This window comes from Rhinatrema bivittatum, chromosome 4 (genome assembly GCF_901001135.1).
Source record: "Rhinatrema bivittatum chromosome 4, aRhiBiv1.1, whole genome shotgun sequence".
Lineage (NCBI taxonomy): Eukaryota > Metazoa > Chordata > Amphibia > Gymnophiona > Rhinatrematidae > Rhinatrema > Rhinatrema bivittatum.
Window position 1 is genome coordinate 8192866 of NC_042618.1, and position 13936 is coordinate 8206801.

Consider the following 13936-nt stretch of genomic DNA (forward strand, 5'->3'; position numbering starts at 1 on the left):
CTCCCTAGGAAGGGCGTGTGTCGATAGTATTAAGGGGGTGGGAAATCTACTGAGGCAATGATCAGGAAAAGTAAAAACGATAGCTTGCAGATGGTATCTGGGAAGGGAAGGTGTGCTCAGGTGCTTATAGCTGTGGCTGTGGTGATTAGCAGATGGCGTCTCCATGCAGAAGTTAATTCCCACGTGGACATGGCAGGGATAATGAATGATAATGTGCCCCTCTCTTTATCACTGCTGACAGCAAATATTCGTTTATCGTTTTCTGTGATCTTACTTGGGAGCCCTTCAAAATAAATTGAGTAAAAAGTGTTCTCTGAGCTGACTTCTCCTGGATCCGTGAGACATATTTTGGCAGCATTAAAATGGACTTTCGCCTCTCTGCTGCTCCATTATCGGGAGACTATTGAAATTCTTCACTTGGAGCCACCAACTCTTCCCCTTTAAGAGAGATCTCTGCTTCTTGACCAAGAATATTAGCAGGTTTCTCCTTTTCTGCGTTCTAAACGTACCCTAACCCCCAGTCAGTTTTCATGAGTAAATAAGACATCATTCTCTTTTTTTAGCATGCATGAGAATGTGAGTGTACACGGCCGTGGATGCCATCCTGCAGTGCATTACTTGCTGATTTACTGTACCACCTCTGAAAAGGTATTGTACGATGTCAAGCAGTACTGGACTCTTAGAAAGGAAGCAGAATGCCACAGGAGCGTCCACTGCGCTGACATCTGTGGCAAGGTGCTGATTTGCCAAAGACACATACAACTCCTCTTTCATGTGACTAGGGCAAGTAATGGCAAAGAAGGTGCAGTGATAGATTTAATTCATTCATTTGGGCATTTATATTCCGCAGCCTCCAATAAATATTGATTAGTGCAGATTACAAGATACACCCATAAATATACAAGACACATCATAAAAATGTATTAAAACAAATTTAAATCCCATAAACCTGCTTTAAAATGTCTGATTTAAATTTCTTTCTAAAAAAAATTGTTTTATCTTAAGATTTGACGCAGAGAGGAGACAGTGCTGAGAAGGGCTAGCAAAATGTGGGATCCACACTAAGAGCCCTGTGAGAGGAGATTAAAGGACCTAAACCTGCTTACACTAGAGGAGAGGCGGGGGATATGATATAAAAACATTCAAATACTTAAAAGGTATTGAGGATGCAGAGCAGGAAAACCTTTCTAATGGCAGGCAGGTTCTAGAACAAGAGACGATGAGATGAGGCTCCAAGGGGGAAGACTCGAGAACAGTACCAGGAAATGGTTTTTTTCGTGGAAAGGCCGGTGGATATGGGGAATGTCCTCCTGGAGCGGGTGGTAGAAGCGAAAACAGTAAAGGAGTTTTAAGAGGGCATGTGATAAGCACAGAGTTTTGTTTTACCATCTTATCCCCATTTATTTTTATTTGTTTTTAGATTTGCTCATATAGCATTTTATTTGTGTTACTTGTAATTTATAATTTAAGGACAGTTTTAGAGTTTAGAGGGTTTTTTTTAGAGTTATTTGAGGTTAGAGTTTAATTTTAATCAATGTTCTTGCCTTGTGTTAATTTTAATGTTTTGATTGTTTTAAGATTGTGTTGCGCTCAGGGGTGGACCCTTGTCCTGGAGCAGTGTAGAACGGCTCCTGGTAGGGACCAGGAAGCACCTGCCCCCAGGGGGCGGAGCACAGGAGGAGACAGAGGCTGGGATGAGCTTCACCACTGGAAGCCTGAGGTCCCCCCGGGAGGAGCCCGTAGGGACCCGGGCCGCTTGGACTTAGGTGGGCCTCGCAGGGTCTCCTGGAAGGATGGAAGTCCTGCGTGACCACAGACAGAAGGAGAGCACGGTCAGGTTCGAGACTGGAGGTCAGATGGAGCAGAGAGGACCAGAACAGCATAGGTGATGACAAAGCTAGGAACAGAGACAGAATCTAAAGATGTGGTCAGGCAGGCAGAGGTCAGAGTCTGGGGGTCAGTTCGAGAAGTAGTCAGCAAAGCAGAGGTCAGGTTCTGGAGGTCAAATGAGGTCACAGGCAGGCCGAGGTCAGAAGGCAGGCAGCAGGCAGATGAGTCTAGGAACAAACTGAGCTCAGAAGGCAGGCAGCAGGCAGGCAGGTCGAGGAACAGACTGGAGTCAGAAGGCAGACGGCAGGCAGGCTGTTGCGACCGTCGCTGCCCGATGTCTCCACTACGCCCACCTCACCTCTTTGGCGACTCCCTCTTTGCTTGATGGAAGATAGCCCGCGCGTCTTCTTGCCATCCTCCTCCGGCGTCCCCAGACCGGCTAGACGCTGCACTCCACCATGTTTCCCAGAAACCTAAGGGCGCGCGCGCGGCGCGGCCCCGACTCAAGTACCAGCAGTGGCACGAACCTCAGGGGCGTCCCCCTGAGATGACGTCATCCTCACCGGATACTTAAGGTCTCTGATTTCGCTAACTAATCAAGTTAGCAAAGGATTGGAAAGGATTCCTAGCTTCCTCCAGGTATCGCTGCGGATGGGATTCGCTCTCCGCATACCTTGCTACTCTGCCTCCTCGGACTTTACCAGGGGTACCCGCTCCTCGGGGGCCTCGCTCTCTCTCTTGTTTTTCAGGTCGTAGTCTGGAACCGGTACTCACTCCTCGAGGGCCCATGTTCCCGGACTTGCTACTGAATACAACTTCTGCCAGGAAGTCACCGCTGCCTACAACACCAGTGAGTTACCTTCTCTCTCTCAGAGCTTTCCCTGGAACCAGGTACTCGCTCCTCGAGGGCCCACGTTCCCGGATCTGCTACCGAATACAACTTCTGCCAGGAAGTCACCGCTGCCTACAACACCAGTGAGTTACCTTCTCTCTCTCAGAGCTTTCCCTGGAACCAGGTACTCTCTCCTCGAGGGCCTACTTCATTCCAGCTCCTGGGCTTCTAAGAGACTATTGTGTGAGTGTTACCATCAAGGCTCTGTTCCTGAACTCTGCATACTCTGCCTACTCACTATATTCAGTTTCTCTACAGCTCAGCCATCCAGGATCGCTGTTCCAGTATCTGAGGGACTACAGCCCAGCCGGGAGCTTCTAGCTCACTACTGCCACCTCTGGTGGTTCAATATACTGTCTAATAAAAGAACTAGTGTGTGTCTGTCTCCTAACTCTGAGCCTGACCGGTGGTCCCTCTCGGGATCTTCCCCCGGGGGCGTGGTCATCTGCCACCGGCCCAAGGATCCACCCACAACTATCCCAAACATTAACACAGGCAGGTCGAGGAACAGACTGGAGTCAGAAGGTAGGCAGCAGGCAGGCAGGTCAAGGAGCGAGCCGAGGTCAGTACCAGTGAGACAGTCCGGAGGTACTACCTGGGGAGATGGACAGACAAACAGGAACAGGAGGACGCTGGAGAACTAGGAAGAGAACTGGAACAGAAGGATTCTGGAACGAGACTTGGAACAGATTGGAGCAAGATACAAACGCAGTGACAATCTAGCATACACGCCAACCCGATTGCAAGGCAAGGAGGTACAAGCAGGGACTTCCTTATATCGGGGAATCAATCAGGGTGCGTCGTGGAGCTAGGACCCGCCCTTGGCCCTACAAGAGGCTGGGCGGTCAGCGCACGCGCGCGTGGGGGCGTAGCCAACACAGCTGAGGACGCCGAGCTCCGGCGTGAGGCCTGGTGTGCAGTGGAAGGCTCGGCGACCATGCCGCGGGACGCCGAGGCCTGGAAGCGCTTGCAGCTGCCGCTAGGGAGGCTGACCCAGGACCTGCTGTGGAACCATGGAGGCGAGCAGGCCCGTGCGCGGACCGGACGCGGATGGGGTGCGTAACAGATTGCCAACAATTTGATTTTGCTGTATTGATGTCTTTTGATTTGACATGTAAACTGATATGAAGCCAACACGAATATCGGGATATAAAAGTGAATAAATAAAAAATAAAAATAATAAATAAGAGGATCCTTAGTTGCAAAAAGTAAAAAATAAAATAAAATAAAGGAAGCACAATCTAGCATACTTTGACAATTCATCAATGAGGGTTGGGGCTGCAACAATGAATGGCTAAGTAGAAATATGAAATGTTAGAGGCCCTAGTGAAAGTGCAGGCAACCATGCAATTGGCTTTGTCTGGCAGACTTCAATGAGAGAATTGACTAGCAAGTGGTAGTACAGTAATAACTAGTGGAACACAGGGGCTCGTGTGGCCGGAGCTACCTGGTAGGCCTTGCAGGAGATCAAGCAGGCGAGGTGCTTGATATGAGTAGCTATTTCGTTTTAAAGCTGTGATTTATTTATTTGTTACATTTGATTATCTAATTTCCTTGCATAAACCCCAGAATGGCTTATAATAAAAACATAAAGCGCAATAAACAATTACAAATAACACCATACATCCACATCCAACCCAAGTAACGGAAATTACAATTTATACCAACTCAATAAAACATCTATAAAACAATATAGCTCTACAATCCAAACCTCATTATTTATTTAGGAATTTTATATACTGTTATTCCAAAAGAAGATCACAATGGATTACAAAAGCATCATTCATATTCTAGGTCAACATTCATAGTCTAGGTCTGTACGTCAACAAATACATGTTCTTGGTCAACACTACATCAGCTACAAGTTAATTAGGGGCTAGGACAGTAGTTTGTTAAACATATGTTCTACTTGAATGACGTTGACGTATTAGCCAGTAGGTTATCATAATCCACTTTACCTCTCACGTTACTCTTTGCTCATTCTATTAAAAATATCTATGATTTTTTATAGTGAAGTTATCTGCATATTGATAATCTCAGTTGAAACTCTTTCTTTCTGTTATCAGACAATTTTTTTTTTTTAATTTATATTCTGCTTTTTGCACTTTAAAGTGGATTACATTCAGGTACTGTAGGTATTTCTCACTGCATGTGATAGCAAAAGTGGTGTGTTTGGGGGACCATTTTTAATGTGAGAGAGAGAGAAAGAGAAAGAGACTGGCCATAATATCATGGGCCTTAGGTAGGTATTTGTATCCCTATGGTAGGCCCACCTAGTAACTCGAGGTGGGGATTAGGTAAGAGTGTAGAGGGTTAGGGGCCACTTTGACATTCTACTTGACACCTACGAACAGAACAGTGGTCTCTTGTGAAGATTTGATGGCCTTCGGAGTGAGGAAACTCACTCCAAGATGAGATTTGAGCAAGGTTCTCTCAACCTAGCTTGATGGACTCTCTACCTGGATAACATCAAGCTAGGTTGAGAGAACCTTGCTCAAATCTCATCTTGGAGTGAGTTTTCTCACTTCGAAGGCCAGCAAATCTTCACAAGAGACCACTGTTCTTTTTGTAGGTGTCACGTAGAATGTCAAAGTGGCCACTATGAGGAAAGGCTAAAGAAGTTAGGGCTGTTGAGCTTGGAGAAGAGACTGCTGAGGAGGGATATGATAGAGGTCTATAAAATCATGAGAAGACTAGAATGGATAAATGTGAATCAGTTATTTACTCTTTTGGATAACAGAAGGATTAGGGAACAGTCCATGAAGTTAGTAAGTAGCACATTTAAAACAAATTGGAGAAAATTCTTTTTCACTGAATGCACAATTAAGCTTTGGAATTTGTTATCAGAGGATGTGGTTAGTGCTGTTAGTATAGCTGGGTTTAAAAAAGGATAGCTTGGTAACTTGCCTGCCTGAAGAGAAGGTAGCAGACCTCACAATTCACCTACAGGTCAATCCAGTAAAGTGCGGCCGTGTTTACCCCGCTCCTAACCTGCTTTCTACTCACTTTCCGGCCGCATTAGCCCTTCCTGCGATCCACAATCCCCTTTAACCTACTCTTACCGAGTCCTTAAATCCCCGGGTAACCCCTTCCGCCCGCGGCATGTATATTACATGTAAACGATCGAATTAGCTATTCCCTACAATCCAGTAACACGCGCCCCGACTATCGCTTTTTTACCCTGCCGTTTTGCCGCGCGTTTAACCTGCTAACTTACCGCCTACCCTTACCCCTGCATTAGAGGCAGGGGTAAGGGTAGGCGGCAAACTTTCCCCCAGCCCCCGCTCACCTGCCCTGGCTGCGTCCATGGGTGCTGGTCTCCGGGGCAGCCTCAGTCCTCTCCCCTCCTCCCGAAGCAACAAAAGCGAAAAAAATCAAAAAAGTGAAGAAAAAAAAAAAAAGCGAAAAAAAAAGTTGCAAGAGAGAGAGGTGAGAGAGGACGGGCAATCCTACGCAAAAAGCAGCCTTGCTCCGGGAGGAGGGGAGAGGGGACTGGCAGTGTAAAGCGACGAAGCGACTTACTTTTTTTGCAGCCCCCCTCCGGAGACGGACATCGGCGAGGACGACCGTGGCTCCCCTGCCTCCAGTTGCCCACGAAGATGGACGCCTGCACAGGCGAAAGCGGCCCCTGTGCATGACGTCACGATGTTTGGCATCACGGCATGTGACGTCACGTCTTGAGCGGCCCAATTGCACGCACAGGGGCCGCTTTCGCCCGTGCGATGCGTCCATCTTCGCGGGCAGCTGGAGGCAGGGGAGCCGCGGTCGTCCTCGCCGATGTCCGTCTCTGGAGGGGGCCTGCAAGAAGAGTAAGTCGCTTCATTGCTTTACACTGCCAGTCCTCTCTCCCCTCCTCCCGAAGCAAGGCTGCTTTTCCCGCCTTGCTTCGGGAGGAGGGGAGAGGGGACTGGCAATCCTGAGCGTAGGATTGCCAGTCCTCTCTCCCCTCTCTCTTGCTACTTTTTTTTTTTCGCTTTTTTGTTTTTTGTTTTTTTTTAATTTTTTCCGCTTTCGTTGCTTGCTTCGGGAGGAGGAGCGAGAGAGCTGACAATCCCGAGCATCAGAGAACTGTCCACTTCCTGGTACCTGTCATTTGAAATGACATTTGAAATGACAGATACCAGCACGTCCGTGAAGCGTTAGGCCCGCGCACCCAGGATACTGTATAGGCGCTGTATAGCGCTCTATACAGTAAAATGGGTTGTTCGTGCCTAAAACTTCACGGACGCTTCTTAGACGCAGCTTGCATTAGCAAGCTATTTACATACAGGATCGAGCGGTAGGTGAGCAGGACTGTGCGTGCGGCAACCGCGGGTGCGCCAGGCACTAACGCAGCTCTTCCTACCGCTCATTACTGGATTGACCTGCTAGATAGGATTTTGGACAGTGCTGGGGAGGAGCCGGCTGTCATGGTACATGTGGGTACCAATGACATAGGAAAATGCAGGATGGAGGTTCTGGAAGCCAGATTTAGGGTTTTAGGTAGAAAGCTGAAATCCAGAACCTCCAGGGTAGCATTTTCAGAAATAATGCCTGTTCCACATGCAGAACCCCAGAGGCAGATAAGAACGAACCCAAAAGTATAAGAATAATTTCAAATAAACACAAATGCAAACTCACTTCAAAAAACAATGATGTGTAGGACTATCAAGTAAATCTTTAAACTTATGAATGACCATCATATAGCACTGGGTTGGCACAATGAATTCGTGCTTCCAACTCCTGTCTTAATGCTTAATCATCAGTCATTTATAGTTGACAGTATGCACATTCATATATATTTTTTTTTATAATTTTTTGCTACATATAAAATTCAAAATCTCTTATCATAATGTATATTAAGAACTGCACTTATCTGAGTGCATAATGAGCTGGGATAAGCCGGGCACATGGTATGTTTCCACAACGAAAAGCTGAAGTGTGTCTAATATCCAAGATGTCTGTAGCAACCTTCTTCTTTAACTGTCATTGCAATGTTTCGGAAGGAAAATTCCTTCCGTCTTCAGGGGTTGTTCAGATCACACCAGTGAATTAAGCAGAAATCCCGGTTTCTGAAATTATACATGAAGTTTGTGAAATCACAGTAGAAAGTACACACTGTTATATGGAGAACTGCAAATATCCCAACATCTTTAAAAAGCACAATGCTATAGATCCTGAAGTAAATTGTGAATATCGCATCACAATAGCTACCGGGGCAAAACTCAAAGAGATCATAACTCAGTCCTGTAAAGAACCCCAGAGACAGGCAGAGCGCCAGAGTCTCAATGCCCGGGTGAGATGGGGGTGCAGGGAAGAGGGGTTTAGGTTTGTTAGGACCCGTGCTTAATTTTGGGAAAGGGGGGGCCTTTTCCGACAGGATGGTCTCCACCTTAACCAGGGTGGAACCAGGCTGCTGGCGCTAACCTTTAAAAAGGACACAGCGTGGCTTTTAAACTGGAACAAAGGGGAAAGTCACTCCGAAGCACGCGGTTCGGATACTAAGGCAAAAAAGAAACTAGGGCATCCCAGCAGAGAGGATGCAACAAATGTCAAAGTGGACCAGGTGGCTTTACGTAAAGAGCAGAAAGATTCCAAATTACCCCTCAACTGATGAGCAGGTTATTAATTCAAACAAAAGACATACTCTGACAATTCTGTGTACAAATGCTAGAAGTCTAAACTATAAGATGGGAGAGTTAGAGTGCATAGCACGGGATGAGGAGGTGGATATCATTGGCATCTCGGAGACCTGATGGAAGGAGGATAATCAGTGGGACACTGGGATACCAGGGTACAAATTATATCAAAGTGATAGGATGGATCAAATAGGTGGAGGGGTTGCACTATATGTGAAAGAGAGCATTGAGTCAGACAGGATAAAAGTTCTGCAGGAAACAAAATGCAATGTTGAATCTTTATGGATAGAAATTCCAGGTGAAAAGGGGAATAAAATAGCAGTGGGGGTGGATTACCATCCACCAGGCCAGAATGAACTAAAAGACAATGAAATACTAAAAGAAATTAGGGAAGCTAACAAAATCAGCAACAGAGTAATAATGGGGGATTTCAGTTACCCCAGTATTGATTGGGTGAATGTCGCATCAGGAGATGCCAGAGAGGTGAAGTTCCTGGATGAAATAAATGACTGCTTCACATGGAGCAGCCGGTACCAGAACCAGCAAGAGGGAAAACTATTTTAGACCTAGTACTTAGTGGGAAAACAGGATTCAGTGCAAGAGGTAACAGTGTTGGAGCCACTTGGTAATAGTGATCACAACATTATCAAATTTGACTTAATATATAGAGGGAGGACACTAAAAAATCTACTACAACATCGTTTAACTTTTCAAAAAGATGACTGATGAAATGAGGAAAATGGTTAGGAAAACCTGAAAGGAGCAATTGCAAAGGTCAAGAGGTAGATTTTCAGACGTACCTGCGCGCGTGTCCATTTGTGTGCAGTCCGCAGTGCGGGCGTCTGGGCACCCGATTTCATAACATGCGCCCACCGGGCAGATTTTAAATGCCCGGCGCGCGTAGATTCCGGCCTTTACATGTGTGGCCGGGGCTTACACGTGCCAGATGAATCTTCCAAGAGGTCCGGCCATGCGCGTAAAGATCGGTACGCGCTCAAGTGCTGGGCCTCTTGGAAGGGGTGGCCGGAGGCCGTGTTCTGGGCAGGCCGGGGCAGTGCCATAGTTTTCTGTCCTGGATCCTCGCGCATCGGCCAGCGGCCGGCGCACGCAACTTACTTCAGCAATCTTTTTGAAGTGCTCCTGGGGGAGGAGGGGGGGGGGGGAACAATATACCATATCAATGTTTATTTGAGGTGATTTAAGTATTGCCACTTCGAAGGGAGGGTTCATTTCTAGTTTGTATGGAATACGTTTTAGATCTTTTTTACTAATGATTAATAATCCCCCACCTTTACGTTTAGGTCTGGGGAAGTGAAAGACATCATATTTGGAATTTGCAGTTTGATTTATGGGTACATTAACGTTGTTGTTTAGCCAGGTTTCAGCGATGCAGAAGATGGAAGGATTTAATCCTTCTAGTAAATCATTTATCAGTGGGATTTTTTTTTTTTAATTATAGAGATGGCGCATTTAGTAGAAGCAGTGTGAACAGTAGGTGGCAGTGGACATCAGAGGAGTGGAAGTTTCTTATGGGGTAGACCAGGTTAGTGGCCATTCATTGTTTATTTTTTTGAAGGGCCTTCTCAGGTTTCCATGTAGGCCTTGTCCTACACTTCAGATGCGCAGGAAGGGGCGCAGGAAGGGGCAAGCTCCTTTGTTGTGCTTCTTTGTGCGCACACCTTATGGTTTTATTGAAGCCCCACCTTGAGCTGTAAGTCAGTTGGTTTTTTTTTTTGCAATGTTTTGAATCCGTGTGACTTTTTTGCAAAGGAAAAATATTCCACACACACATGCATGCAAAGACTTGCACACAAATCATTGCCAAACTTTTATCCCATTCTTAAATTTCACTTTTTCTGGGAAAAAGTTTCAACGCATTGTTTTGTGTGTGGGGGTTTTTTTTTGCCATTAATGAGAGAGAGAGATACTATTTCAAAACTGTGCATGGAAGCAGACTTACAGGGTTCTGGCCCTCAAGTGGTTTTTTTTTTTTTTTTGTTTTCCTTCAGACAGTTCATTATTATTACCGTGCAAATAGAGATTTCCTTTGAACTAACTGAGAAGATGCTGGGGATGGGAGAACGGGATGGGAGAGATTCTGATGAAGTTTTAATGAACTGAAGCGTGCAGTGCAGAGGCTCCTGAAATTTTTAAATCCCTGAGGCTGGGGTTCGACTGCACGGCAAGCAAAGCTGTCTATAATTTGCAGCGCTCGGTGTTCCTTCCGTTGACATCTGTGACTTCTTTTCACACTTCACTTTAACACTGACAGCAGCTCGCTTGTCCTTTGAAGGCAACCTGGGGCCTAGGGACTTCATCGTCACAAAACACATAATTAATATTTTGCCTTTGATCTGGCTGTCTCTCCGATGAAAGCTGGAATGGACACAAGTCACGCATCAGTAGGGGCAGAGTGGCTTCTGCCAAAAAAAGACCACAGAAGCACAAGGCATACGTCAGGGTAGGTAACCTTGGATGTTGATATCTTGGAGCCTTAAGTTAATTAAAGCAACGCCAATGCGGCTCTTTTTCTCTGCTCGCCCATCACTCTGCTAACCTAACGGTGTAATTACAGTCTCAGCTTGACTGTCTGTTTCTCCCCAACCCATCCCAATGCGGCAGACCCTGCTTGATCGGTCTCCAGTTTCAACCCTCGCTTCCCCACTTCTGGAGAGCCTCTGCTTTACGCCTCTTAATGTAGCTTCCACGTGAATTTTGCTCTGCTGGAAAGTGATACAATGGGTCCTCTGGGGTGTGCACGGTGGCCACAGTGAAAGCCGGGTGTGAAGAAGGAAGCTGAGTTGTTGTGCACCATTGGCTGCCTATGAGAGTCCGCTGGCCTGAGGCTGAGATTTCTGTATTACCCGCGCAGAGCCCTGCGCCTTTGACAATTTTACCAAGGGGAACCACGCTGCATGGTCTGCAGGGCTGGCCAGACTTTTACTTTCTATCTGGATTGTTAAAGGCAAGGCCGCTCTCCATCAAAAAATTGAGGCTTTGACTTATTAAAACACCCTCCAGGGTACCAGCGTGGCACGTATTTAGGCGGCATCTTTTAAGAGGCAGCTGAAGATGTCCCGACTGCCTCGGACGTTTACGGGGTGCCCGCTGATAAACGAAGAGCTGAAAATCAAAGCGCGGCTGAGGAGAGCATGGACCCAGCCCATTTCTTGGAAGGGTTCCAGGGAGCAGAGGTTAGAAAAGCTCACCTGGACTGGTTTTTGTTTTTTGTTTTTTTACAGAGACTGGATTCTTAAACTTTGCTTTCGCCATTAAGAGGTCTGCATTTTCCCCGATGGGTAGGGGGTGACTCAGGAAGTCATTTTTGGTCGGTAAGGAGTGTTCTTTTCCTAAATTCCCCTGTAAGGATGAGTCGAAACATCAAGGTAATCGCTATATACTTTTTGACCCAGTGCAACTGGTGATTTTGCTGAAAGGCAGGTCCAGTTTGGGGCTTCTCCCTTCTTCCCTGATCTGTCCACTCTCTGTTTGCCTTTTATCACAAGAAAGCTGGACTTGGGTTTGGATCTAGGTCGTAACATGTCTGAAAAACAGAAGCCCAGTTTCAAACCCATACTCTGCCTGGTATTGCAGGCCGACTTCTGCTATCCCCAGTAAATAGCAAAAACGTATGTCCCATATGTATTGTTTCATTGCCCAAGCCTGAAGAATAAGGAGCTGTCACTATCCTCAGGAACAGCTGAAACCAAATTCGGTAAAAGCCAAGACATAATGAATTGTTGCTTCACCTCTGTCCCTTAATACACTGGTCCCCAACCCTGTCCTGGGGGCCCCCAAACCAGTCGGGTTTCCAGGATATCCACAATGAATATGCATGAGAGAACATTTGCATGTTATGGAGGCAGTGCATGCAAATTTTCTCTCATGCATATTCATTGTGGATATCCTGAAAACCCGACTGGCTGGTGGGCCCCCAGGACAGCGTTGGGGACCACTGCCTTAACAGACATAAGAACATAAGAACATAAGAAAATGCCATACTGGGTCAGACCAAGGGTCCATCCAGCCCAGCATCCTGTTTCCAACAGTGGTCAATCCAGGCCATAAGAACCTGGCAAGTTCCCAAACATTAGATAAATCTCAAGCTACTATTGCTTATTAATTACCATAAGAGCAGTTTATGGACTTAACCTCTAGGCACTTAGCCAAACCTTTTTTAAACCCAGTAACACTAACTGCTGAAATAATATCCTCTGGCAATGAATTCCAGAGTTTATCTATGCGCTGAGTGAAAAAGAAGTTTCTTCGATTTGTTTTAAATTTATTTATTTATTTATTTATTTTTAACTTTTATATATGAGCTATATAAATGAGCTACTTGGTAACTTCAAGACATGCCCCCTAGTCTTTCTATTATCTGAAAGAAAAAATAACTGATTCACATTTACCCAATGTAGACCTCTCATGATCTTAAACACCTCTATCATATCCCCCCTCAGCCGTCTCTTCTCCAAGCTGAACAGCCCTAACCTCTTCAGCCTTTCCTCATAGGGAAGCTGTTCCATCCCCTTTATCATTTTTGTTGCCTTTCTCTGTACCTTCTCCATCGCAATTATATCTTTTTTGAGATGCAGCGACCAGAATTGTACTCAGTATTCAAGGTGTGGTCTCACCATGGAGCGATACAGAGGCATTATGACATTTTCCGTTCTATTAACCATTCCCTTCCTAATAATTCCTAACATTCTATTTGCTTTTTTGACTGCCGCAGCCCACTGAGCCGACGATTTTAAAGTATTATCCATTATGATGCCTAGATCTTTTTGTTACGGCTGTGGCTGCTGTGCAACCGCCTCACCACCAGGGGTCCTTCAAGAGCAGGCTCTCCTGACTGGGCCGGTCCATCTTCCTTGTTCTCTCTAAGTTCTGGATTTCTCCTTATATCCCTGCCTGGCAGTTCCCTCGGTGCTTCGGCATCGAGCTTGCCTGGGCTCCCTGCTCTAGCCTTCCTTGCTTTGCTGTGCATGTGGTCTTTGGACCCTGCTTTGCCTTGCCTTGCGCTGTGTGTGATCTTCGGGCCTTCTACCCTGCTTTGCCTTGCCTTGCGCTGTGTGTGGTCTTCGTGCCTTCTACCCCGCTTTGCCTTGCCTTGCGCTGTGTGTGGTCTTCGGGCCTTCTACCCTGCTTTGCTTTGCCTTGCACTGTGTGTGGTCTTCGGGCCTTCTACCCTGCTTTGCTTTGCCTTGCGCTGTGTGTGGCCTTCGGGCCTTCTACCCTGCTTTGCTTTGCCTTGCGCTGTGGGTGGTCTTCGGGCCTTCTACCCTGTTTTGCCTTGCCTTGCGCTGTGTGTGGCCTTCAGGCCTTCTATCCTGCTTTACCTTGCCTTGCGCTGTGTGTGGTCTTCGGGCCTTCTACCCCGCTTTACCTTGCCTTGCGCTGTGTGTGGCCTTCGGGCCTTCTATCCTGCTTTGCTTTGCCTTGCGCTGTGTGTGGTCTTCGGGCCTTCTATCCTGCTTTACCTTGCCTTGCGCTGTGTGTGGCCTTCGGGCCTTCTATCCTGCTTTACCTTGCCTTGCGCTGTGTGTGGCCTTCGAGCCTTCTATCCTGCTTTGCCTTGCTTTGCGCTGTGTGTGGT